The 26591-nt window shown below is 41.6% G+C and overlaps 18 non-coding genes across 18 annotated transcripts; 8 read left to right on the top strand and 10 right to left on the bottom strand.

Moving 5' to 3' along the window:
• Positions 1–159: 159 nt before the first annotated feature.
• On the bottom strand, positions 160–372 carry LOC131703324 (small nucleolar RNA U3). Its single transcript, XR_009309789.1, has one exon. It is a non-coding gene; the product is annotated as a small nucleolar RNA U3 (small nucleolar RNA).
• A 2770-nt stretch (positions 373–3142) lies between these two features.
• On the top strand, positions 3143–3215 carry trnak-cuu (transfer RNA lysine (anticodon CUU)). Its single transcript has one exon. It is a non-coding gene; the product is annotated as a tRNA-Lys (tRNA).
• Positions 3216–4370: 1155 nt separating this feature from the next.
• LOC131703554 (small nucleolar RNA U3) lies at positions 4371–4576 on the bottom strand. The gene has a single exon (XR_009309995.1). It is a non-coding gene; the product is annotated as a small nucleolar RNA U3 (small nucleolar RNA).
• A 2825-nt stretch (positions 4577–7401) lies between these two features.
• trnak-cuu (transfer RNA lysine (anticodon CUU)) lies at positions 7402–7474 on the top strand. The gene has a single exon. It is a non-coding gene; the product is annotated as a tRNA-Lys (tRNA).
• Positions 7475–8629: 1155 nt separating this feature from the next.
• On the bottom strand, positions 8630–8835 carry LOC131703553 (small nucleolar RNA U3). The gene has a single exon (XR_009309994.1). It is a non-coding gene; the product is annotated as a small nucleolar RNA U3 (small nucleolar RNA).
• A 2825-nt stretch (positions 8836–11660) lies between these two features.
• Positions 11661–11733, top strand: trnak-cuu (transfer RNA lysine (anticodon CUU)). The gene has a single exon. It is a non-coding gene; the product is annotated as a tRNA-Lys (tRNA).
• A 347-nt stretch (positions 11734–12080) lies between these two features.
• On the top strand, positions 12081–12191 carry trnal-caa (transfer RNA leucine (anticodon CAA)). Its single transcript has 2 exons — positions 12081–12118; positions 12146–12191. It is a non-coding gene; the product is annotated as a tRNA-Leu (tRNA).
• Positions 12192–12905: 714 nt separating this feature from the next.
• Positions 12906–13111, bottom strand: LOC131703572 (small nucleolar RNA U3). Its single transcript, XR_009310012.1, has one exon. It is a non-coding gene; the product is annotated as a small nucleolar RNA U3 (small nucleolar RNA).
• Positions 13112–15258: 2147 nt separating this feature from the next.
• On the top strand, positions 15259–15331 carry trnak-cuu (transfer RNA lysine (anticodon CUU)). Its single transcript has one exon. It is a non-coding gene; the product is annotated as a tRNA-Lys (tRNA).
• Positions 15332–15678: 347 nt separating this feature from the next.
• trnal-caa (transfer RNA leucine (anticodon CAA)) lies at positions 15679–15789 on the top strand. Its single transcript has 2 exons — positions 15679–15716; positions 15744–15789. It is a non-coding gene; the product is annotated as a tRNA-Leu (tRNA).
• Positions 15790–16499: 710 nt separating this feature from the next.
• Positions 16500–16705, bottom strand: LOC131703598 (small nucleolar RNA U3). The gene has a single exon (XR_009310037.1). It is a non-coding gene; the product is annotated as a small nucleolar RNA U3 (small nucleolar RNA).
• A 1070-nt stretch (positions 16706–17775) lies between these two features.
• trnas-aga (transfer RNA serine (anticodon AGA)) lies at positions 17776–17857 on the top strand. Its single transcript has one exon. It is a non-coding gene; the product is annotated as a tRNA-Ser (tRNA).
• A 541-nt stretch (positions 17858–18398) lies between these two features.
• On the bottom strand, positions 18399–18480 carry trnal-cag (transfer RNA leucine (anticodon CAG)). The gene has a single exon. It is a non-coding gene; the product is annotated as a tRNA-Leu (tRNA).
• Positions 18481–19159: 679 nt separating this feature from the next.
• Positions 19160–19376, bottom strand: LOC131703343 (small nucleolar RNA U3). Its single transcript, XR_009309809.1, has one exon. It is a non-coding gene; the product is annotated as a small nucleolar RNA U3 (small nucleolar RNA).
• A 2151-nt stretch (positions 19377–21527) lies between these two features.
• On the top strand, positions 21528–21609 carry trnas-aga (transfer RNA serine (anticodon AGA)). Its single transcript has one exon. It is a non-coding gene; the product is annotated as a tRNA-Ser (tRNA).
• A 170-nt stretch (positions 21610–21779) lies between these two features.
• On the bottom strand, positions 21780–21854 carry trnai-aau (transfer RNA isoleucine (anticodon AAU)). Its single transcript has one exon. It is a non-coding gene; the product is annotated as a tRNA-Ile (tRNA).
• Positions 21855–22152: 298 nt separating this feature from the next.
• Positions 22153–22234, bottom strand: trnal-cag (transfer RNA leucine (anticodon CAG)). Its single transcript has one exon. It is a non-coding gene; the product is annotated as a tRNA-Leu (tRNA).
• A 679-nt stretch (positions 22235–22913) lies between these two features.
• LOC131703320 (small nucleolar RNA U3) lies at positions 22914–23128 on the bottom strand. The gene has a single exon (XR_009309784.1). It is a non-coding gene; the product is annotated as a small nucleolar RNA U3 (small nucleolar RNA).
• Positions 23129–26591: the final 3463 nt, after the last annotated feature.

The following is a 26591-nucleotide window of genomic DNA, read 5'->3' as shown; positions in this document are numbered from 1 at the left end:
TGTCTATACACAATACCTGTCATGTAAGCCTATTGGTATCAAACCGATCACAATTAATGTGATATGTGTTTTCAGTCAGATTGATAGTTTTAATCAATCATCGAAAAAGCAGCAGTGCTTTGCAACTGTAGGTCGTCTTGCGTACCTTTTGGTAAGATACCCACTCAGAACGTGTCCGCTTCCTCCAGCCCCCTAAGGAACACTGGAGCGGTCATCAATAACAGGGAGCAGTTGGCCAAAAAACAACACTCGCTGTCTCCACGCTCAAAAACGAACACTCTCACTCTTCCTCGTGGATAGCGAGTCCAAACAATTTATGAACGCATTTCGCTGGCAAATCACTATAGAAATGATCCCTGAAAGTATTGTTTTATGGGCAAGTGGCCGACCCTCTCCCTCCAACTCTGAGTGGCACCGGTAGCTGTGCCGCTGACAAATAAACAGGAGCTTTCATATAATGCAATTGCTGTTGCCCAGTGAGGTGTTACAACAACATTTCAAACTCATTCCAAACTGCAGGTGGTTAAAAGCTTAATTGGGTTCAAGTTTCTCGTATGATTTAAAAAGTAGGAGCCAGTTGCCTCATTTGCATTGTCTGTCTTCCTCCTTTGCACTGTGAAGTCTATCAAATGTGTACTTAAAATCTGAATACGATTCCCATTTGAATCGTATATATTTGGTTTCCATTTTAGCTGTATGCATACACACTGCTCTGTCGAGCTCCCAGGGTGTTATCTAATAAAACACCATAATCGGTTAGCACGTTCGGCTGTTAATCGTAATTTTGGTGTTTCAAGCCCACGCAGAGATGATGCTTTTTGCATTTCTTTATCGCATTAGAAAATGGCACTGTAATACGTTTTATTTCCTCCAATTACACTAAAGAAAAAATGTGCTGTTTTTTTAATTCAAAAAATTAATTAAGAAAAAATAACCCTAGTCGTGCTGTTTAGAAAAACCCGGTATCGAAGCAGGGACCGTTACAGTCTAACGCTCTCCCAACTGAGCTATTTCAGCTTGACGCGCGTTTCCTATCGAGACAGCATTCTTTTCGTCAATCGCCTTTTTGTCAAGCCAGTAAACCTGCATGTAATGAGAAACGTTCAACAGTTCGGAAACACCACAATAGAATCCAATGCCTTTGCAAATGTGTTTCCAAACTGTTAGTTTTTCTCCCAAATGCGGTTTCTCAAAAAATGGTTTTGCCTACTTTTTATTATTATTATTACTTTTTCCAGAGTAAGACCAAAAGGCAAACATCCAGGAAATAGTTAAACACTGCTACAGCGCTTGAACTGTCTCAACAAACGTTTAGCTCTAAAACGTGTACATTAAAAGTCTATTAACATCTTTAACACAATAATCTGTGTTCCAATAGCGGTTAATCCACATGGTGATCAATAAAGTGAATGCTGGCTTTGTTCACATATTAGCAAGACGTTTTCACGATTCACGCATATTCTGAACAAGCACACAGGAAAATAACTGCTTTATTGGCTCTGGTCTTGTATCGTCACCTTGATTACTGTCCGTAAGAAGTGGCATTAATCAGAAACCTAATTATGTAAGGTTCCCAATGCGCAAATACGCAGCATATTTAAACTTCTTCACAATCTTAAATCTTCCCACATGAATGTCAAATACGTACTGACAAGTACGGCCCTTTCCCAATGTAACACTCTGCTGTGTTTGAACACCAATGATGGCTTGGATTTGATGTATTAAACCACGATACTATTGTTCCCACTTTCTTTAGTACTACCAAATGTGTGATGCGTGTCAGCCCTTGTGGCCTAATGGCTAAGGCACTGGCCTCCTAAGCCAGGAATTGTGGGTTCGAGTCAAATCTGAGGTGTGATTTTGTTATAGGAGGCTGCGTGGTCCAGTGGTTAAAGATAAAGGGCTTGTAACCAGGAGGTCCCCCTGTACAAATCCCACCTCAGCCACTGACTCATTGTGTGACCCTGAGCAAGTCACTTAACTTTCTTGTGCTCCGTTTTCGGGTGAGATGTAACTGTAAGTGACTCTGCAGCTGATGCATAGTTCACACACCCTAGTCTCTGTAAGTCGCCATGTATAATAAAAACGAACATAATTATGGTATGTTTTATTAGCATGAAATATTTTGTAGATCTTGTTATCTGCTAAGTCCGCTCACGCTAGCCAGAACGTGCTCGAGTGCTCTGGCAACAGCCATGAAGCAAGTCAATTTTTCAGTTCAAATGAATAACTACTTTGTTTTTGTGGATGGGGGTGTTTTTTGAAAAGATCAGTTAAATAGCTACGTATTTTGAAATAAAGATGTATTCATTATTATGAACGTTAACAAAAATTATATTGTATTTACATTTCCCACGTGTGCTTGCCTTCTACAAATCTGACAGTTTCAACAAAGGCATTTGACTTCGGTTCATTAGTTAGCCTATACTGCCATCTACAGCATTACTACTGGTTTCGTTTACTTCTTTTGGATATTTTCACAAATACTCGTGCAAGCATGTAGTCGTGGCCGAGTGGTTAAGGCGATGGACTAGAAACAAGGAGGGGGAAATTGAATAAAGCCAGCCAATAGCCATATTTTAAAAGCATGGGGTATTAGACCAACATATAGCAGCGATTACACTTCTCTTTAAGAGTGCTAGGTGATTGGAAACAGCTCTTCCCAGCAAGGGTTCAACAACAAAAGCCAGATTGTTAATACACACAAGTTTTAACAGTATTAGGGAACGTTAGCTGCAACATTACAGGTTTAACTATATTAGAGCAATTCAACAACAATACAAGTTTAGTTAATATAATTAGCAGCAACGTTCAGGTTTAGCAGCGGTGTAGCATAAGTAAACACAACCAAAAGGTGTGGGGACATTTACCTGCTGCTGGAACACTTTTAATCTAACAAAACAAAATTGATGAGACCGGGATTTAACCACACGTCTCAGAGCTTTATTCAACAGACTAGCTCTCGAATTATCCAACACTTTACTTTTGGAATATACTCACACGGCTGTAACACCGCAGACACAGAAACAGCGCGTCTCCAGAACACTCATCTACAGCAGCAGCACACCGAATCTCAGGTCCCACGCACCTGTCGGTACTTCCTCTCTCACCCCGCCTCAGAGAAATAAACTTTCTCCCATCAGCCCGGCTAGCTCAGTCGGTAGAGCATGAGACTCTTAATCTCAGGGTCGTGGGTTCGAGCCCCACGTTGGGCGTCCTTTTTAAATACAAATTGTAGATATTTCTTCGAGGCAACGGAGCAATGTCTGATTCTGTTCACACTGTATAAAGTATTGCAACACAATTACTTATTGGTCATTGTCATATAACAATTGCTATTGTAAAATGCGTGCATCCTTTAAAGCTATACCGATATTGAAATAAAGAATCTTACTTTCGTGGGTTGGCTTCAATCTGTTTCTTTTTTTACACTTGTCATTACATCATTCATGGAGCAAGTTAGTATGTGCGTAATAAACCCAATCGGGCCTTGATACAATAGACAACCCTAGTCTGTGCAGAAATGAAATAATGCGGTTTTCTACTATAGCAAACGCCGCTTGTCAGAATGGCCGAGTGGGCTAAGGCGCCAGACTCAAGGACGATTGTGTGTTCTGGTCTCCGAATGGAGGCGTTGGTTCAAATCCCACTTCTGCAGTTCCCTTTTACTTATTTTTTAAATGAATAAATATGTTCATTTTACTATAGATTGTTTCAAGGAAATCAACAGCTGATAACAAACTCTTGTCAGCACTCAATACCATTTTAATTTCCATTTTAAATCGGACTAAAATAGCGTTCCTAACACAGATTGCATTTTTGTTGTAAACTGGCTACTTGTCGAAGTCACTGAAAAATATTTTGTGTAGAAACATGTGTTATTTAACTAAAGATTGTTTTAATATTTCAAATAATACATTACTTTGAAAAACATCTCCGACTGCCACTGGATCGTGGTCTCGGGCTGGAATGCGGACCATTGAGAACAGTACAAACGATCTATTAGTGGAAGTAGCTTACATGAGAAATGCCCTCGTTTAACATGCTAGGATGATCGACTTCGGTATTCTCCAACTGCTGTTTACATTTTCTAACACGTTATGAGGACGAATACAAAGGTTGACAGCTTCCATGTAAGTGGGGGTAAGCACAAGTTATTTTCAGATGTAATGTCTATTTTAAACTCAATCTAGTCCTGCGTAGTGCAAAAGACATTGCTATATTTTTATATTAGTCAAGCCCTATTTAAAGTGTTCATAAATTGTTTTAACATTAGCAATGATCAATTTAAATGTGGTTATTGATTTAAACAACTGAACAATTGTGGGCTTGATGGTTTCTTTTTTCTATGTTTCTACCGGAATGAGATACACACTCAAAATGTGTCCCCTTCCTTCAGCAACCCCCGACTGAAGATTGAAGTGGTCATTCCTTGCAGCGAGTAGGTTCCCGATAACAACACTCATTGTCAGCTCGGTGCTCAGAAGAAAACACTGCCACTCCTCCTGGTGGATACCGAGACCAATCCCTTCAAAACGTGTTTCATTCTAGAAATGATCCTTGCAAATATAGTCTTAACTTTTCTTAGCAGACCGTCGCCCCCAACTGGCAAGCTCTACTTCATATGAAACAATGACTGGGCAACAACGAGGTGTTACATTAACAATACAAACTAACTCGAGACAGCCAAGCCGTTAAAGCATACCTTAAGTTTGTCGCGTGATACAAAAGCAAGTATTGGCATTTTTGCATCGTCTGCCTCGTCAAACAAGCTGGAGCCACAGCACACAGTGCTGCTGCATCGGGACACAGATTGTGGATTTCTAAGCGACTGAATAAACGAGCTGAGACTACTTTTGAAAGAAATTGAAAACATACCTCTAGTCGAAATATTTGCAATTTAGTTAATTAAATTATTTTTTTTTAATTTGCAATCACAGACTACATTGCCAAAATAAAAATAAAAAAACAACTGACAATCTGATTTGCTCGTATCAAGCTGCGATGAAGCCTATGAGAATCCCTGGCACCATTAAAGGGGAATTAGCTCAAATGGTAGAGCGCTCGCTTAGCATGCGAGAAGTAGCGGGATCGATGCCCGCATTCTCCAAATAATTTTAAAGTATCTGCGTATTTTGTCCCGGCGCATTATGGAGATAAATACAAAGTGTGACAATTCTTTGTAACAGAGACGCCCACCATGCATGTGTATTTTAATGCACAGTCTGCTAATTTGTAATAATCCCCGGACTGAAAAACTGCACCGTGTGATATTTTGTAGGTCTTCTTATCTCCTATGTCACTAACGCTAGGCACAACGTGCCCGAGTGCTGTAGCAGCAGCCATGAAGCACGTTAGTTTTTCAGTAGAAATAAGGCTTTTGTGTATGGGTGTTTTGAAAAGATCAGTTAAAGAAAAACTCTTAGTTTTTCTCCCAAATGCGGTTTCTCAAAAAATGGTTTTGCCTACTTTTTATTATTATTATTACTTTTTCCAGAGTAAGACCAAAAGGCAAACATCCAGGAAATAGTTAAACACTGCTACAGCGCTTGAACTGTCTCAACAAACGTTTAGCTCTAAAACGTGTACATTAAAAGTCTATTAACATCTTTAACACAATAATCTGTGTTCCAATAGCGGTTAATCCACATGGTGATCAATAAAGTGAATGCTGGCTTTGTTCACATATTAGCAAGACGTTTTCACGATTCACGCATATTCTGAACAAGCACACAGGAAAATAACTGCTTTATTGGCTCTGGTCTTGTATCGTCACCTTGATTACTGTCCGTAAGAAGTGGCATTAATCAGAAACCTAATTATGTAAGGTTCCCAATGCGCAAATACGCAGCATATTTAAACTTCTTCACAATCTTAAATCTTCCCACATGAATGTCAAATACGTACTGACAAGTACGGCCCTTTCCCAATGTAACACTCTGCTGTGTTTGAACACCAATGATGGCTTGGATTTGATGTATTAAACCACGATACTATTGTTCCCACTTTCTTTAGTACTACCAAATGTGTGATGCGTGTCAGCCCTTGTGGCCTAATGGCTAAGGCACTGGCCTCCTAAGCCAGGAATTGTGGGTTCGAGTCAAATCTGAGGTGTGATTTTGTTATAGGAGGCTGCGTGGTCCAGTGGTTAAAGATAAAGGGCTTGTAACCAGGAGGTCCCCCTGTACAAATCCCACCTCAGCCACTGACTCATTGTGTGACCCTGAGCAAGTCACTTAACTTTCTTGTGCTCCGTTTTCGGGTGAGATGTAACTGTAAGTGACTCTGCAGCTGATGCATAGTTCACACACCCTAGTCTCTGTAAGTCGCCATGTATAATAAAAACGAACATAATTATGGTATGTTTTATTAGCATGAAATATTTTGTAGATCTTGTTATCTGCTAAGTCCGCTCACGCTAGCCAGAACGTGCTCGAGTGCTCTGGCAACAGCCATGAAGCAAGTCAATTTTTCAGTTCAAATGAATAACTACTTTGTTTTTGTGGATGGGGGTGTTTTTTGAAAAGATCAGTTAAATAGCTACGTATTTTGAAATAAAGATGTATTCATTATTATGAACGTTAACAAAAATTATATTGTATTTACATTTCCCACGTGTGCTTGCCTTCTACAAATCTGACAGTTTCAACAAAGGCATTTGACTTCGGTTCATTAGTTAGCCTATACTGCCATCTACAGCATTACTACTGGTTTCGTTTACTTCTTTTGGATATTTTCACAAATACTCGTGCAAGCATGTAGTCGTGGCCGAGTGGTTAAGGCGATGGACTAGAAACAAGGAGGGGGAAATTGAATAAAGCCAGCCAATAGCCATATTTTAAAAGCATGGGGTATTAGACCAACATATAGCAGCGATTACACTTCTCTTTAAGAGTGCTAGGTGATTGGAAACAGCTCTTCCCAGCAAGGGTTCAACAACAAAAGCCAGATTGTTAATACACACAAGTTTTAACAGTATTAGGGAACGTTAGCTGCAACATTACAGGTTTAACTATATTAGAGCAATTCAACAACAATACAAGTTTAGTTAATATAATTAGCAGCAACGTTCAGGTTTAGCAGCGGTGTAGCATAAGTAAACACAACCAAAAGGTGTGGGGACATTTACCTGCTGCTGGAACACTTTTAATCTAACAAAACAAAATTGATGAGACCGGGATTTAACCACACGTCTCAGAGCTTTATTCAACAGACTAGCTCTCGAATTATCCAACACTTTACTTTTGGAATATACTCACACGGCTGTAACACCGCAGACACAGAAACAGCGCGTCTCCAGAACACTCATCTACAGCAGCAGCACACCGAATCTCAGGTCCCACGCACCTGTCGGTACTTCCTCTCTCACCCCGCCTCAGAGAAATAAACTTTCTCTCATCAGCCCGGCTAGCTCAGTCGGTAGAGCATGAGACTCTTAATCTCAGGGTCGTGGGTTCGAGCCCCACGTTGGGCGTCCTTTTTAAATACAAATTGTAGATATTTCTTCGAGGCAACGGAGCAATGTCTGATTCTGTTCACACTGTATAAAGTATTGCAACACAATTACTTATTGGTCATTGTCATATAACAATTGCTATTGTAAAATGCGTGCATCCTTTAAAGCTATACCGATATTGAAATAAAGAATCTTACTTTCGTGGGTTGGCTTCAATCTGTTTCTTTTTTTACACTTGTCATTACATCATTCATGGAGCAAGTTAGTATGTGCGTAATAAACCCAATCGGGCCTTGATACAATAGACAACCCTAGTCTGTGCAGAAATGAAATAATGCGGTTTTCTACTATAGCAAACGCCGCTTGTCAGAATGGCCGAGTGGGCTAAGGCGCCAGACTCAAGGACGATTGTGTGTTCTGGTCTCCGAATGGAGGCGTTGGTTCAAATCCCACTTCTGCAGTTCCCTTTTACTTATTTTTTAAATGAATAAATATGTTCATTTTACTATAGATTGTTTCAAGGAAATCAACAGCTGATAACAAACTCTTGTCAGCACTCAATACCATTTTAATTTCCATTTTAAATCGGACTAAAATAGCGTTCCTAACACAGATTGCATTTTTGTTGTAAACTGGCTACTTGTCGAAGTCACTGAAAAATATTTTGTGTAGAAACATGTGTTATTTAACTAAAGATTGTTTTAATATTTCAAATAATACATTACTTTGAAAAACATCTCCGACTGCCACTGGATCGTGGTCTCGGGCTGGAATGCGGACCATTGAGAACAGTACAAACGATCTATTAGTGGAAGTAGCTTACATGAGAAATGCCCTCGTTTAACATGCTAGGATGATCGACTTCGGTATTCTCCAACTGCTGTTTACATTTTCTAACACGTTATGAGGACGAATACAAAGGTTGACAGCTTCCATGTAAGTGGGGGTAAGCACAAGTTATTTTCAGATGTAATGTCTATTTTAAACTCAATCTAGTCCTGCGTAGTGCAAAAGACATTGCTATATTTTTATATTAGTCAAGCCCTATTTAAAGTGTTCATAAATTGTTTTAACATTAGCAATGATCAATTTAAATGTGGTTATTGATTTAAACAACTGAACAATTGTGGGCTTGATGGTTTCTTTTTTCTATGTTTCTACCGGAATGAGATACACACTCAAAATGTGTCCCCTTCCTTCAGCAACCCCCGACTGAAGATTGAAGTGGTCATTCCTTGCAGCGAGTAGGTTCCCGATAACAACACTCATTGTCAGCTCGGTGCTCAGAAGAAAACACTGCCACTCCTCCTGGTGGATACCGAGACCAATCCCTTCAAAACGTGTTTCATTCTAGAAATGATCCTTGCAAATATAGTCTTAACTTTTCTTAGCAGACCGTCGCCCCCAACTGGCAAGCTCTACTTCATATGAAACAATGACTGGGCAACAACGAGGTGTTACATTAACAATACAAACTAACTCGAGACAGCCAAGCCGTTAAAGCATACCTTAAGTTTGTCGCGTGATACAAAAGCAAGTATTGGCATTTTTGCATCGTCTGCCTCGTCAAACAAGCTGGAGCCACAGCACACAGTGCTGCTGCATCGGGACACAGATTGTGGATTTCTAAGCGACTGAATAAACGAGCTGAGACTACTTTTGAAAGAAATTGAAAACATACCTCTAGTCGAAATATTTGCAATTTAGTTAATTAAATTATTTTTTTTTAATTTGCAATCACAGACTACATTGCCAAAATAAAAATAAAAAAACAACTGACAATCTGATTTGCTCGTATCAAGCTGCGATGAAGCCTATGAGAATCCCTGGCACCATTAAAGGGGAATTAGCTCAAATGGTAGAGCGCTCGCTTAGCATGCGAGAAGTAGCGGGATCGATGCCCGCATTCTCCAAATAATTTTAAAGTATCTGCGTATTTTGTCCCGGCGCATTATGGAGATAAATACAAAGTGTGACAATTCTTTGTAACAGAGACGCCCACCATGCATGTGTATTTTAATGCACAGTCTGCTAATTTGTAATAATCCCCGGACTGAAAAACTGCACCGTGTGATATTTTGTAGGCCTTCTTATCTCCTATGTCACTAACGCTAGGCACAACGTGCCCGAGTGCTGTAGCAGCAGCCATGAAGCACGTTAGTTTTTCAGTAGAAATAAGGCTTTTGTGTATGGGTGTTTTGAAAAGATCAGTTAAAGAAAAACTCTTAGTTTTTCTCCCAAATGCGGTTTCTCAAAAAATGGTTTTGCCTACTTTTTATTATTATTATTACTTTTTCCAGAGTAAGACCAAAAGGCAAACATCCAGGAAATAGTTAAACACTGCTACAGCGCTTGAACTGTCTCAACAAACGTTTAGCTCTAAAACGTGTACATTAAAAGTCTATTAACATCTTTAACACAATAATCTGTGTTCCAATAGCGGTTAATCCACATTGTGATCAATAAAGTGAATGCTGGCTTTGTTCACATATTAGCAAGACGTTTTCACGATTCACGCATATTCTGAACAAGCACACAGGAAAATAACTGCTTTATTGGCTCTGGTCTTGTATCGTCACCTTGATTACTGTCCGTAAGAAGTGGCATTAATCAGAAACCTAATTATGTAAGGTTCCCAATGCGCAAATACGCAGCATATTTAAACTTCTTCACAATCTTAAATCTTCCCACATGAATGTCAAATACGTACTGACAAGTACGGCCCTTTCCCAATGTAACACTCTGCTGTGTTTGAACACCAATGATGGCTTGGATTTGATGTATTAAACCACGATACTATTGTTCCCACTTTCTTTAGTACTACCAAATGTGTGATGCGTGTCAGCCCTTGTGGCCTAATGGCTAAGGCACTGGCCTCCTAAGCCAGGAATTGTGGGTTCGAGTCAAATCTGAGGTGTGATTTTGTTATAGGAGGCTGCGTGGTCCAGTGGTTAAAGATAAAGGGCTTGTAACCAGGAGGTCCCCCTGTACAAATCCCACCTCAGCCACTGACTCATTGTGTGACCCTGAGCAAGTCACTTAACTTTCTTGTGCTCCGTTTTCGGGTGAGATGTAACTGTAAGTGACTCTGCAGCTGATGCATAGTTCACACACCCTAGTCTCTGTAAGTCGCCATGTATAATAAAAACGAACATAATTATGGTATGTTTTATTAGCATGAAATATTTTGTAGATCTTGTTATCTGCTAAGTCCGCTCACGCTAGCCAGAACGTGCTCGAGTGCTCTGGCAACAGCCATGAAGCAAGTCAATTTTTCAGTTCAAATGAATAACTACTTTGTTTTTGTGGATGGGGGTGTTTTTTGAAAAGATCAGTTAAATAGCTACGTATTTTGAAATAAAGATGTATTCATTATTATGAACGTTAACAAAAATTATATTGTATTTACATTTCCCACGTGTGCTTGCCTTCTACAAATCTGACAGTTTCAACAAAGGCATTTGACTTCGGTTCATTAGTTAGCCTATACTGCCATCTACAGCATTACTACTGGTTTCGTTTACTTCTTTTGGATATTTTCACAAATACTCGTGCAAGCATGTAGTCGTGGCCGAGTGGTTAAGGCGATGGACTAGAAACAAGGAGGGGGAAATTGAATAAAGCCAGCCAATAGCCATATTTTAAAAGCATGGGGTATTAGACCAACATATAGCAGCGATTACACTTCTCTTTAAGAGTGCTAGGTGATTGGAAACAGCTCTTCCCAGCAAGGGTTCAACAACAAAAGCCAGATTGTTAATACACACAAGTTTTAACAGTATTAGGGAACGTTAGCTGCAACATTACAGGTTTAACTATATTAGAGCAATTCAACAACAATACAAGTTTAGTTAATATAATTAGCAGCAACGTTCAGGTTTAGCAGCGGTGTAGCATAAGTAAACACAACCAAAAGGTGTGGGGACATTTACCTGCTGCTGGAACACTTTTAATCTAACAAAACAAAATTGATGAGACCGGGATTTAACCACACGTCTCAGAGCTTTATTCAACAGACTAGCTCTCGAATTATCCAACACTTTACTTTTGGAATATACTCACACGGCTGTAACACCGCAGACACAGAAACAGCGCGTCTCCAGAACACTCATCTACAGCAGCAGCACACCGAATCTCAGGTCCCACGCACCTGTCGGTACTTCCTCTCTCACCCCGCCTCAAAGAAAGAAACTTTCTCCCGACAGCCCGGCTAGCTCAGTCGGTAGAGCATGAGACTCTTAATCTCAGGGTCGTGGGTTCGAGCCCCACGTTGGGCGTCCTTTTTAAATACAAATTGTAGATGTTTCTTCGAGGCAACGGAGCAATGTCTGATTCTGTTCACATTGTATAAAGTATTGCAACACAATTACTTATTGGTCATTGTCATATTGCAATTGCTATTGTAAAATGCGTGCATCCTTTAAAGCTATACCGATATTGAAATAAAGAATCGTACTTTTGTGGGTTGGCTTCAATCTGTTTCTTTTTTTACACTTGTCATTACATCATTCATGGAGCAAGTTAGTATGTGCGTAATAAACCCAATCGGGCCTTGATACAATAGACAACCCTAGTCTGTGCTGAAATGAAATAATGCGGTTTTCTACTAAAGCAAACGCAGCTTGTCAGAATGGTCGAGTGGTCTAAGGCACCAGACTCAAGGACGCTGTCTTTCCAAAGAATTGTGTGTTCTGGTCTCCGAATGGAGGCGTGGGTTCAAATCCCACTTCTGACAGTTCACTTTTACTTATTTTTTAAATGAATAAATATGTTCATTTTACTATAGATTGTTTCAAGGAAATCAACAGCTGATACCAAACTCTTGTCAGCACTCAATACCATTTTAATTTCCATTTTAAATCGGACTAAAATAGCGTTCCTAACACAGATTGCATTTTTGTTGTAAACTGGCTACTTGTCGAAGTCACTGAAAAATATTTTGTGTAGAAACATGTGTTATTTAACTAAAGATTGTTTTAATATTTCAAATAATACATTACTTTGAAAAACATCTCCGACTGCCACTGGATCGTGGTCTCGGGCTGGGATGCGGACCATTGAGAACAGTACAAACGATCTATTAGTGGAAGTAGCTTACATGAGAAATGCCCTCGTTTAACATGCTAGGATGATCGACTTCGGTATTCTCCAACTGCTGTTTACATTTTCTAACACGTTATGAGGACGAATACAAAGGTTGACAGCTTCCATGTAAGTGGGGGTAAGCACAAGTTATTTTCAGATGTAATGTTTATTTTAAACTCAATCTAGTCCTGCGTAGTGCAAAAGACATTGCTATATTTTTATATTAGTCAAGCCCTATTTAAAGTGTTCATAAATTGTTTTAACATTAGCAATGATCAATTTAAATGTGGTTATTGATTTAAACAACTGAACAATTGTGGGCTTGATGGTTTCTTTTTTTCTACGTTTCTACCGGAATGAGATACACACTCAAAATGTGTCCCCTTCCTTCAGCAACCCCCGACTGAAGATTGAAGTGGTCATTCCTTGCAGCGAGTAGGTTCCCGATAACAACACTCATTGTCAGCTCGGTGCTGAGAAGAAAACACTGCCACTCCTCCTGGTGGATACCGAGACCAATCCCTTCAAAACGTGTTTCATTCTAGAAATGATCCTTGCAAATATAGTCTTAACTTTTATTAGTAGACCGTCGCCCCCAACTGGCAAGCTCTACTTCATATGAAACAATGACTGGGCAACAACGAGGTGTTACATTAACAATACAAACTAATTCGAGACAGCCAAGCCGTTAAAGCATACCTTAAGTTTGTCGCGTGATACAAAAGCAAGTATTGGCATTTTTGCATCGTCTGCCTCGTCAAACAAGCTCGAGCCACAGCACACAGCGCTGCTGCATCGGGACACAGATTGTGGATTTCTAAGCGACTGAATAAACGAGCTGAGACTACTTTTGAAAGAAATTGAAAACATACCTCTAGTCGAAATATTTGCTATTTAGTTAATTAAATTATTATTTTTTTTAATTTGCAATCACAGACTACATTGCCAAAATAAAAATAAAAAACAACTGACAATCTGATTTGATCGTATCAAGCTGCGATGAAGCCTATGAGAATCCCTGGCACCATTAAAGGGGAATTAGCTCAAATGGTAGAGCGCTCGCTTAGCATGCGAGAAGTAGCGGGATCGATGCCCGCATTCTCCAAATAATTTTAAAGTATCTGCGTATTTTGTCCCGGCGCATTATGGAGATAAATACAAAGTGTGACAATTCTTTGTAACAGAGACGCCCACCATGCATGTGTATTTTAATGCACAGTCTGCTAATTTGTAATAATCCCCGGACTGAAAAACTGCACCGTGTGATATTTTGTAGGTCTTCTTATCTCCTATGTCACTAACGCTAGGCACAACGTGCCCGAGTGCTGTAGCAGCAGCCATGAAGCACGTTAGTTTTTCAGTAGAAATAAGGCTTTTGTGTATGGGTGTTTTGAAAAGATCAGTTAAATAGCTACGTATTTTGAAATAAGGATGTATTCATTATTATGAACGTTGGCAGAAAGGATATTGTATTATTATTTCCCACGTGTGCTTGACTTGTACAAATCTGATAGAGTTTCAACAAAGGCTTTTGACTTGGGTTCATTATTTAGCCTATACTGCCATTTACAGCATTACTGCGGGTGTCGTTTGCTTCTTTTGACAATAATACGGCTGTTTTCAAGGAAAACCGTGAGAGCATGTAGCCGTGGCCGAGTGGTTAATGAACAAACAGAGCTGTCAGAAATGGAATTCGAACCCACGCTTCCAGGGTAACTGTGATCTGAACGCAGCGCCATAGCTCGCTCAAACATCCTGAATTAGACACGTCTTTTTACAACATTGCAGTACACTGCTGAACCTCCGATGTCTGACGCTGCAGTAAATCAACTCGTGTGTGTGTGTGTACTTATTCTTTTTCTGTTTATATGAAGGAGGGCGACCTGTTTTGTCGCATTCTATATGGGATTGTAGCAGCCACACCCAGTGACACCCAGTGAGAGTCCTAATACCGACACTACTAAAAATTAATTTAAATGTTTGGAATAGGAATGACAACAGAATGACAAAGGCAGAATAACAATTCACAAAGCTTTATTACAATGATCCATGATTCACATAAATCAGTTCAAATAACTAACAATAAAATGTATTAAAGTTGTACTAAAAACAAGGAGGGGAAATGGAATAAAGCCAGCCAATAGCCACATTTTAAAAGCATGGGGTATTAGACCAACATATAGCAGCGATTACACTTTTCTTTAAGAGTGCTAGATGATTGGAAACAGCTCTTCTCAGCAAGGGTACAACAACAAAAGCCAGATTGTTAATACACACACGTTTTAACAGTATTAGGGAACGTTAGCTGCAACATTATAGGTTTAGCTATAATAGAGCAATTCAACAACAATACAAGTTTAGTTAAGATAATTAGCAGCAACGTTCAGGTTTAGCAGCGGTGTAGCATAAGTAAACACAACCAAAAGGTGTGGGGACATTTACCTGCTGCTGGAACACTTTTAATCTAACAAAACAAAATTGATGAGACCGGGATTTAACCACACGTCTCAGAGCTTTATTCAACAGACTAGCTCTCGAATTATCCAACACTTTACTTTTGGAATATACTCACACGGCTGTAACACCGCAGACACAGACACAGCGCGTCTCCAGAACACTCATCTACAGCAGCAGCAGCACACCGAATCTCAGGTCCCACGCACCTGTCGGTACTTCCTCTCTCACCCCGCCTCAAAGAAAGAAACTTTCTCCCGACAGCCCGGCTAGCTCAGTCGGTAGAGCATGAGACTCTTAATCTCAGGGTCGTGGGTTCGAGCCCCACGTTGGGCGTCCTTTTTAAATACAAATTGTAGATGTTTCTTCGAGGCAACGGAGCAATGTCTGATTCTGTTCACATTGTATAAAGTATTGCAACACAATTACTTATTGGTCATTGTCATATTGCAATTGCTATTGTAAAATGCGTGCATCCTTTAAAGCTATACCGATATTGAAATAAAGAATCGTACTTTTGTGGGTTGGCTTCAATCTGTTTCTTTTTTTACACTTGTCATTACATCATTCATGGAGCAAGTTAGTATGTGCGTAATAAACCCAATCGGGCCTTGATACAATAGACAACCCTAGTCTGTGCTGAAATGAAATAATGCGGTTTTCTACTAAAGCAAACGCAGCTTGTCAGAATGGCCGAGTGGTCTAAGGCACCAGACTCAAGGACGCTGTCTTTCCAAAGAATTGTGTGTTCTGGTCTCCGAATGGAGGCGTGGGTTCAAATCCCACTTCTGACAGTTCACTTTTACTTATTTTTTAAATGAATCAATTTGTTCATTTTACTATAAAGGATTGTTTCAAGGAAATCAACAGCTGATACCAAACTCTTGTCAGCACTCAATACCATTTCCATTTTAAATCGGACTAAAATAGCGTTCCTAACACAGATTGCATTTTTGTTGTAAACTGGCTACTTGTCGAAGTCACTGAAAAATATTTTGTGTAGAAACATGTGTTATTTAACTAAAGATTGTTTTAATATTTCAAATAACATATTACTTTGAAAAACATCTCCGACTGCCACTGGATCGTGGTCTCAGGCTGGGATGCGGACCATTGAGAACAGTATAAACGATCTATTAGTGGAAGTAGCTTACATGAGAAATGCCCTCGTTTAACATGCTAGGATGATCGACTTCGGTATTCTCCAACTGCTGTTTACATTTTCTAACACGTTATGAGGACGAATACAAAGGTTGACAGCTTCCTTGTAAGTGGGGGCAAGCACAAGTTATTTTCAGATGTAATGTCTATTTTAAACTCAATCTAGTCCTGCATAGTGCAAAAGACATTGCTATATTTTTATATTAGTCAAGCCCTATTTAAAGTGTTCTCAAATTGTTTTGACATTAGCAATGATCAATTTAAATGTGGTTATTGATTTAAACAACTGAACAATTGTGGGATTGATGGTTTCTTTTTTCTACGTTTCTACCGGAATGAGATACACACTCAAAATGTGTCCCTTTCCTTCAGCAACCCCCGACTGAAGATTGAAGTGGTCATTCCTTGCAGCGAGTAGGTTCCCGATAACAACACTCATTGTCAGCTCGGTGCTGAGAAGAAAACACTGCCACTCCTCCTGGTGGATACCGAGACCAATCCCTTCAAAACGTGTTTCATTCTAGAAATGATCCTTGCAAATATAGTCTTAACTTTTATTAGCAGACCGTCGCCCCCAACTGGCAAGCTCTACTTCATATGAAACAATGACTGGGCAACAACGAGGTGTTACATTAACAATACAAACTAACTCGAGACAGCCAAGCCGTTAAAGCATACCTTAAGTTTGTCGCGTGATACAAAAGCAAGTATTGGCATTTTTGCATCGTCTGCCTCGTCAAACAAGCTCGAGCCACAGCACACAGCGCTGCTGCATCGGGACACAGATTGTGGATTTCTAAGCGACTGAATAAACGAGCTGAGACTACTTTTGAAAGAAATTGAAAACATACCTCTAGTCGAAATATTTGCTATTTAGTTAATTAAATTATTTTTTTTAATTTGCAATCACAGACTACATTGCCAAAATAAAAATGAAAAACAACTGACAATCTGATTTGCTCGTATCAAGCTTCGATGAAGCCTATGAGAATCCCTGGCACCATTAAAAGGGAATTAGCTCAAATGGTAGAGCACTCGCTTAGCATGCGAGAAGTAGCTTGATCGATGCCCGCATTCTCCAAATATTTGTAAAGTATCTACGTATTTTGTCCCGGCGCATTATGGAGATAAATACAAAGTGTGACAATTATTTGTAACAGAGACGCCCACCATGCATGTGTATTTTAATGCACAGTCTGCTAATTTGTAATAATCCCCGGACTGAAAAACTGCAGCGCGTGATATTTTGTAGGTCTTCTTATCTCCTATGTCCGCTAACGCTAGGCACAACGTGACCGAGTGCTGTAGCAGCAGCCATGAAGCAAGTTAGTTTTTCAGTAGAAATAAGGCTTTTGTGTATGGGTGTTTTGAAAAGATCAGTTAAATAGCTACGTATTTTGAAAAAAGGATGTATTCATTATTATGAACGTTGGCAGAAAGGATATTGTATTATTATTTCCCACGTGTGCTTGACTTGTACAAATCTGATAGAGTTTCAACAAAGGCATTTGACTTGGGTTCATTATTTAGCCTATACTGACATCTGCAGCATTACTGCGGGTGTCGTTGACTTCTTTTGACAAAAATACGGCTGTTTTCACGTAAAACCGTGAGAGCATGTAGCCGTGGCTGAGTGATTAAGGCGATGGACTAGAAATCCATTGGGGTTTCCCCGCGCAGGTTCGAATCCTGCCGACTACGTAAGCTTTGTTTTTAATTGATTGTATGTGTTCATTGTTAATACATGTTTAAAGCTAGGAAGTCTGAAATATTACTGGTTGTACTTCATATCGCTTCGGTTCATTTTGTTAAAGAATGTTCATTTTGGCACCATTACAAATGCTGTGGTTTCTTTAAAGAAGAAAAGCCGTGGCCCTTACGGGGATCGAACCCACGACCTTGGCGTTATTAGCAACACGCTCTAACCAACTGAGCTAACCGGCCACACACTCAAAACTTGATACTAGAACCCGAGGAAAATAAGTCCTGCGGACATTATGATTGTTCTACCAAGATGTTCTCATGTTAAACTGAACAATAACACATTCAAAGTATTGGAAAGGCATAATTAGAGGCCTCGTCATAATGAGGCAGTTTAACAGTGTGAAGGATGTGGTGAGGTGCAGGCTTGCGGTGACTTTCTCTCATTTAACGACCTTGTGATTTGAATACTAACAAGAAAAACAAATCAAATTACCAAGCATTCGATGGACGTTTTAAGAAATAAATACACAAAAAGATTTGTCAGAAGTGGGATTCGAACCCACGCCTCCAGAGAGACTGCGACCTGAACGCAGCGCCTTAGACCGCTCGGCCATCCTGACTTACACCGACGACTTTGCACAACACTGCAGTACACTGCTGAACCTCCAATGTCTGACGCTACAGTAAATCACCTGGTGTGTGCGTGAACTTATTCTTTATCTGTTTATATTAAGGAGGGCGACCTGTTTCGTCGCATTCTATATGGGATCACAAGGGCACTCCTCTTACAGACAGAAAATATACGGCAAACAGAGCGATCGCTTCACGGTTAGAAACAATTCAGAACAGTCTGTTAGCAAATTAACTTCATGAAAAAACCACACAGGCATTACATGATTGTTACAGATATGTTTCGTAGACACAAAAGTTGTAACATAATTGAGACAATTTTTAAACTATCCGCCAGTAACAGACATTATCTCACATTATCTCTAGTTTCAAACGCATTATCACAGGCGGCACAATTACGACATGGAAAAAATCCAGTATATTTGTCCAGTACACCTAGATCTCTCCAACATTAAAATGAGTCAGCCCTTAAAAAAACACTGTCCGTGTTCATTTCTATGTATATGACATTGTCTATACACAATACCTGTCATGTAAGCCTATTGGTATCAAACCGATCACAATTAATGTGATCCGTGTTTTCAGTCAGATTGATAGTTTTAATAAATCATCGAAAAAGCAGCAGTGCTTTGCAACTGTAGTTCGTCTTGCGTACCTTTAGGTAAGATACCCACTCAGAACGTGTCCGCTTCCTCCAGCCCCCTAAAGAACACTTGAGCGGTCATCAATAACAGCGAGCAGTTGGCCAAAAAAAAACCACTCGCTTTCTCCTTCACGCTCAAAAACGAACACTCTCACTCTTCCTCGTGGATAGCGAGTCCAAACACTTTATAAACGCATTTCGCTGGCAAATCACTATAGAAATGATCCCGGAAAGTATTGTTTTATGGGCAAGTGGCCGAACGTCTCCCTCCAACTCTGAGTGGCACCGGTAGCTGTGCCGCTGACAAATAGACAGGAGCTTTCATATAATGCAATTGCTGTTGCCCAGTGAGGTGTTACAACAACATTTCAAACTCATTCCAGACTGCAGGCGGTTAAAAGCTTAATTGGGTTCAAGTTTCTCGTATGATTTAAAATGTAGGAGCCAGTTGCCTCATTTGCATTGTCTGCCTTCCTCCTTTGCACTGTGAAGTCTATCAAATTTGTGCTTAAAATCTGAATACGATTCCCATTTGAATCGTATATATTTGGTTTCCATTTTAGCTCTATGCATACACACTGTTCTGTTGAGCTCCCAGGGTGTTATCTAATAAAACACCATAATCGGTTAGCACGTTCGGCTGTTAATCAAAATTTTGGTGTTTCAAGCCCACGCAGAGATGATGCTTTTTGCATTTCTTTATCGCATTAGAAAATGGCACTATAATACGTTTTTATTTCCTCCAATTACACTGAAGAAAAAATGTGCTGTTTTTTTAATTCAAAAAATTAATTAAGAAAAAATAACCCTAGTCGTGCTGTTTGCAAAAACCCGGGATCGAAGCAGGGACCGTTACAGTCTAACGCGCTCCCAACTGAGCTATTTCAGCTTGACGCCTTTTTTCTATCGAGACAGCATTCTTTTCGTCAATCGCCTTTTTGTCAAGCCAGTAAACCTGCATGTAATGAGAAACGTTCAACAGTTCGGAAACACCACAATATAATCCAATGCCTTTGCAAATGTGTTTCCAAACTGTTAGTTTTTCTCCCAAATGTGGTTTCTCAAAAAATGGTTTTGCCTACTTTTTAGTATTATTATTACTTTTTCTAGAGTAAGACCAAAAGGCAAACATCCAGGAAATAGTTAAACACTGCTACAGCGCTTGAACTGTCTCAACAAACGTTTAGCTCTAAAACGTGTACATTAAAAGTCTATTAACATCTTCAACACAATCATCTGTTTTCCAAAAGCGGTTAATCCACATGGTGATCAATAAAGTGAATGCTGGCTTTGCTCACATATTGGCAAGATGTTTTCACGATTCACGCATATTCTGAACAAGCACACTAGAATATGGTAATGAAAGGACTGGAAAATAACTGCTTTATTGGCTCTGGTCTTGTAGCGTCACCTTGATTACTGTCCGTAAGAAAGTGGCATTAATCAAAAACCTAATTATGTAAGGTTCCCAATGCGCAAATACGCAGCATATTTAAACTTCTTCACAATCTTAAATCTTCCCACATGAATGTCAAATACGTACTGACAAGTACGGCCCTTTCCCAATGTAACACTCTGCTGTGTTTGAACACCAACGATGGCTTGGATATTATGTAGTAAACCACGATACTATTGTTCCCACTTTCTTTAGTACTACCAACTGTGTTTATCATGTCAGCCCTTGTGGCCTAATGGATAAGGCACTGGCCTTCTATGCCAGGGATTGTGGTTGCGAGTCAAATCTGGGGTGTGATTTTGTTATACTAGGCTGCGTGGTCCAGTGGTTAAAGATAAAGGGCTTGTAACCAGGAGGTCCCCCGATACATATCCCACCTCAGCCACTGACTCATTGTGTGACGCTGAGCAAGTCACTTAACTTTCTTGTGCTCCGTTTTCAGGTGAGATGTAACTGTAAGTGACACTGCAGCTGATTCATAGTTCACACACCCTAGTCTCTGTAAGTCGCCATGTATAATAAAAACGAACATAATTATGGTATGTTTTATTAGCATGAAATATTTTGTAGATCTTGTTATCTGCTAAGTCCGCTCACGCTAGCCAGAACGTGCTCGAGTGCTCTGGCAACAGCCATGAAGCAAGTCAATTTTTCAGTTGAAATAAATAACTACTTTGTTTTTGTGGATGGGGGTATTTTTTGAAAAGATCAGTTAAATAGCTACGTATTTTGAAATAAAGATGTATTCATTATTATGAACGTTAACAAAAATTATATTGTATTTACATTTCCCACGTGTGCTTGCCTTGTACAAATCTGACAGTTTCAACAAAGGCATTTGACCTCGGTTCATTAGTTAGCCTATACTGCCATCTACAGCATTACTGCGGGTTTCGTTTACTTCTTTTGGATATTTTCACAAATAATCGTGCGAGCATGTAGTCGTGGCCGAGTGGTTAAGGCGATGGACTAGAAATCCATTGGGGTTTCCCCGCGCAGGTTTGAATCCTGCCGACTACGTAAGCTTTGTTTTTAATTTATTGTATGTGTTCATTGTTAATACATGTTTAATGCTCAGGAAGTCTGAAATATTACTGGTTGTACTTCATATTGCTTCGGTTCATTTTGTTAAAGATTGTTCATTTTGGCACCATTACAAATGCTGTGGTTTCCTTAAAGGTGAAAAGCCTCGGCCCGTACGGGGATCGAACCCGCGACCTTGGCGTTATTAGCACCACGCTCTAACCAACTGAGCTAAACAGGCCACACACTCAAAGCTTGTTACTAGAAGCCGAGGAAAATAAGTCCTGCGAACATTATGATTGTTCTACTAAGATGTTCTCATGTTAAACTGAACAATAACACATTCAAAGTATCGGAAAGGCATAATTAGAGGCCTCGTCATAATGAGGCAGTTTAACAGTGTGAAGGATGTGGTGAGGTGCAGGCTTGTGGTGACTTTCTCTCATTTAACGACCTTGTGATTCGAATACTAACAAGAAAAACAAATCAAATTACCAAGCATTCGGTGGACGTTTTAAGAAATAAATGAACAAAAAAATTTGTCAGAAGTGGGATTCGAACCCACGCCTCCAGAGAGACTGCGACCTGAACGCAGCGCCTTAGACCGCTCGGCCATCCTGACTGACACCGACGACTTTGCCTAACACTGCAGTACACTGCTGAACCTCCAATGTCTGACGCTGCAGTAAATCACCTGGGGTGTGTGTGAACTTATTCTTTTTCTCTTTATATTATGGTGGGCGACCTGTTTCGTCGCATTCTATATGGGATCACAAGGACACTCCTCTTACAGACAGAAAATATACGGCAAACAGAGCAATCGCTTCACGGTTAGAAACAAATCAGAACAGTCTGTTAGCAAATTAACTTCATGAAAAAAAACACACAGGCATTACATAAATGTTACAGATATGTTTCGTAGACAAAAAAGTTGTAACATAATTGAGTACATTTGTAAACAATCCGCCAGTAACAGACATTATCTCACATTATCTCTAGTTTCAAACGCATTATCACAGGCGGCACAATTACGACTTGGAAAAAATCCAGTATATTTCTCCAGTACACCGAGATCTCTCGAACGTTTCAATGAGTCAGCCCTTAATAAACACTGTCCGTGTTCATTTCTGTGTAAATGACATTGTCTATACACAATACCTGCCATGTAAGCCTATTGGTATCAAACCGATCACAATTAATGTTATCCGTGTTTTCAGTCAGATTGATAGTTTTAATAAATCATCGAAAAAGCAGCAGTGCTTTGCAACTGTAGTTCGTCTTGCGTACCTTTAGGTAAGATACCCACTCAGAACGTGTCCGCTTCCTCCAGCCCCCTAAGGAACACTGGAGGGGTCATCAATAACAGTGAGCAGTTGGCCAAAAACAACACTCACTGTCTCCTTCACGCTCAAAAGCGAACACTCTCACTCTTCCTCGTGGATAGCGAGTCCAAACACTTTAAAAACGCATTTCGCTTTCAAATCGCTATAGAAATGATCCCTGAAAGTATTGTTTTATGGGCAAGTAGCCGACCGTCTCCTTCCAGCTCTGAGTGGCACCGTTAGCTGTGCCGCTGACAAATTAACAGGAACTTTCATATAATGCAATTGCTGTTGCCCAGTGAGGTGTTACAACAACATTTCAAACTCATTCCAGACTGCAGGCGGTTAAAAGCTTAATTGGATTCAAGTTTCTCGTATGATTTAAAAAGTAGGAGCCAGTTGCCTCATTTGCATTGTCTGCCTTCCTCCGTTGCACTGTGAAGTCTATCAGATTTGTGCTTAAAATCTGAATACGATTCCCATTTGAATCGTGTATATTTGGTTTCCATTTTAGCAATATGCATACACACTGTTCTGTCGAGCTCCCAGGGTGTTATCCAATAAAACGATAGGTTGCGGATGCAACCCCGGTTCCCTGAAAGAGAAAATAACCATCAAGGTATGGGACATTGCCGTCAGGCAGTAGGGATTGGCTGCGCTTTATGTCAAAGCTGCCTATTGGCCTCCGCGCAAGCTGGCGTGTAAGCCCGCCCCCCTGGGAGCTTACTATACGCAGCGCGCGGAGAGTCACTTCCTCTTTTGCCCTTCAGGCCGTGAATGCCTCCAGAGCGACCTCGCGGCTTGATGGTTATTTTCTCTTTCAGGGAACCGGGGTTGCATCCGCAACCTATCGTTCCCTTTCAAGTCGAAAATAACCATCAAGGTATGGGAACAGTGTACCCAAGCCGTCGCGAGGGAGGATTCTCGGCAGTAGGACAGCCTTACGTCATAACGCAACTGCGTAGGCAGTACATCTACACATATGCGGAGCTGCGCCTCAGCGTCTATGCTCGCAATGACACCTGTCCCAAGGTGGAATAGTCACACCATATTGTCAACCACTCTAGACGTCCGCAACCTGAGGCGTCATAGAGTGCAACACAGATGCTCCAAATGACGGAGCAGAGGATTCCAGTACATTTAACCGGTAGAACCTCGTAAATGTATGCGGTGTAACCCAACTGGCTGCAGCGCAAATGTCAGACATCGGCACCCCTCTAAAGAGGGCCCAGGATGTTGTCATACCCCTAGTGGAATGTGCCTTCAACTGCCCTGGTGGCGGAAGGCCCATAGTATCAAATGCTAACTGAATAGCATCCACTATCCAATGAGAAAGGCGTTGCTTAGACAGCGGCTGACCCAAAGTTTTAGAACCATGGCATATGAACAGCTGTTCTGTTTGCCTCACAGTCTTCGTGCGATCAATATAACACCTCAATGCCTGCACAGGGCAGAGCATGTGTAACCGCTCTTCCTCTGGGGAAGAAAAAGGAGGAGGATGGAACGCCATCAACTCGACTGGTTGGCTCATGTGAAACGGGGATATGACCTTGGGTAAAAAGGCCGGATTTGGACGCATGGAGACCTTAGAACCGTCTCCTGCGAAACGAGTACATGATGGATGCACCGAGAGTGCATGTAACTCGCCCACACGTTTTGCTGATACCACTGACAGCAAAAACGCAGTCTTAATAGACACGAACTTCATTTCCACACTGTGGAGAGGCTCGAACGGTGCCTTGGTAAGGGCTTCTAGCACCACATCAAGGCTCCAAGACGGTAAACTGGTCGACCTTGGAGGCCACAAGCGTCTTGCGCCCTTTAGGAACTGAGATGCCAGGAAATGGCAACCAGGTGATAACCCGTCAATGCGTACATGGCAAGCCGAAATAGCGGCCAAATACACTTTAAGTGTAGAGGGAGACTTACCCTCATCTAACAGCTTCTGCAGAAACTGTAATATCACTGCCATAGGGCAGGAGACCGGGTCATGGCCCTCAGCCAGACACCAACTCTGAAACAATTGCCATTTATACGCATATTGCGACCGAGTAGAGGGCGCTCTCGCACTCTGAATGGTGGATATAACCGCCGTCGAAAGCCCTAAGGCTGACAGGCGCTCCCGCTCAGGGGCCAAGCCCATAGCTGCATGAGCTTGGGTTTCAGGTGCCATAGCCCTCCTTGGGCTTGGGACAACAGGTCCGCTCGCAGAGGGAGCTCCCTCGGGCGACCGTGCAACAACTGCACTAGACTCGGGAACCATATCCTCCGAGGCCACCGAGGAGCGATCAGGATCACTGTCGCTTGCTCTACCCTGACCTTCTGCGGGGAGCATCGGAATCGGTGGAAATGCATATAGGAGCCCTGGCGGCCATTCGTGAGCCAGTGCATCGACTCCTAGGGGGCTGTCGAGGTCCTTCACCGAGAACCATAGGGGGCAGTGCATGGTCTCTCGTGAAGCGAAGAGATCGACTTGCGCTGTGCCGAACCAGTCCCAAATGCGCTCTACCACCCGAGGGTGAAGACGCCATTCGCCTGCAAGAGGACCTCCTCTGGACAGGAGATCCACTGCGTAATTGACTCTGCCCGGTAGGTGAACCGCCCGCAGAGAGGCTAAACGCGGTTGAGCCCAAAGCAACAGCCGTGTTACCAACCGGTGAAGACCGGGGGACCGCAAGCCGCCCTGGCGGTTGATATACGCCACTACCGTGGTGTTGTCTGACCGCACTAACACGTGCTTGCCTAGAAGCACTGGCAAGAAGTGCCGCAGTGCAAGGTCCACCGCTCTGAGTTCCAGAGCATTGATGTGGGCCGACCTCCAGGGTCCTGACCACACTCCGCGAGTCCCCGACCCGTTCCAGACTGCTCCCCAACCTTGGTTGGAAGCGTCGGTCATAATAACCTCCCTTCGGAAGATGGGACCCAAGCGTACGCCCTGGCGGATGTTCGACGGAACTTTCCACCAGCGCAGTGCTTCCCAGCAGGTTCGGGATACCCTCAACCTGCGGTGTTTGTCTCTCCGTGGATGCAACGCGAAGGCATTGAAGCAGGCCTGCAGAGGTCTCTGGTGTAGTAAGCCCAAAGGAAGGGCTTGCGAGGCGGCAGCCATCAACCCCAGCATGCACTGACACAGCTCCATGCTGACTGTTTCTCTCAACCTGAATAGGGAGAGACACCGCTCCAGTGAGGCAACTCTTTGTGTCGACAGGGTCGCTTCCATGGACACAGAGTCCAGATGCAGACCCAAGAATTCGGTCTGTTGGCTCGGCACGAGGCGGCTCTTTTCTGAATTGACCTTCAGACCTAGCCGCTGAAGATGGTCTGTAACCATCACTGTGTGCTGTGCCAACTGCTCCTTTGACTGCGCGCAGACGAGCCAGTCGTCCAGATAGTTCAGCAGTCGGATGCCTTGAGCCCGCAAGGGGGCTAAAATGGCGTCCATACACTTCAAAAAGGTTCGAGGAGCTAGAGACAGGCCGAATGGCAGGACACAAAACTCGTAGACCCTGCTCTGAAATGCGAAACGTAGGTACTTCCTGTGACCCGGACAGATGGGAACGTGAAAGTATGCATCTGTGAGGTCTACGGTGGTAAACCAGTCGCCCTGCCGGACAGACTGGACAATGTGCCTGTGCGTAAGCATCTTGAACGACAACA

Source organism: Acipenser ruthenus, chromosome 32 (assembly GCF_902713425.1).
Source record: "Acipenser ruthenus chromosome 32, fAciRut3.2 maternal haplotype, whole genome shotgun sequence".
NCBI lineage: Eukaryota > Metazoa > Chordata > Actinopteri > Acipenseriformes > Acipenseridae > Acipenser > Acipenser ruthenus.
This window is presented reverse-complemented; position numbering and strand designations above follow the sequence as displayed.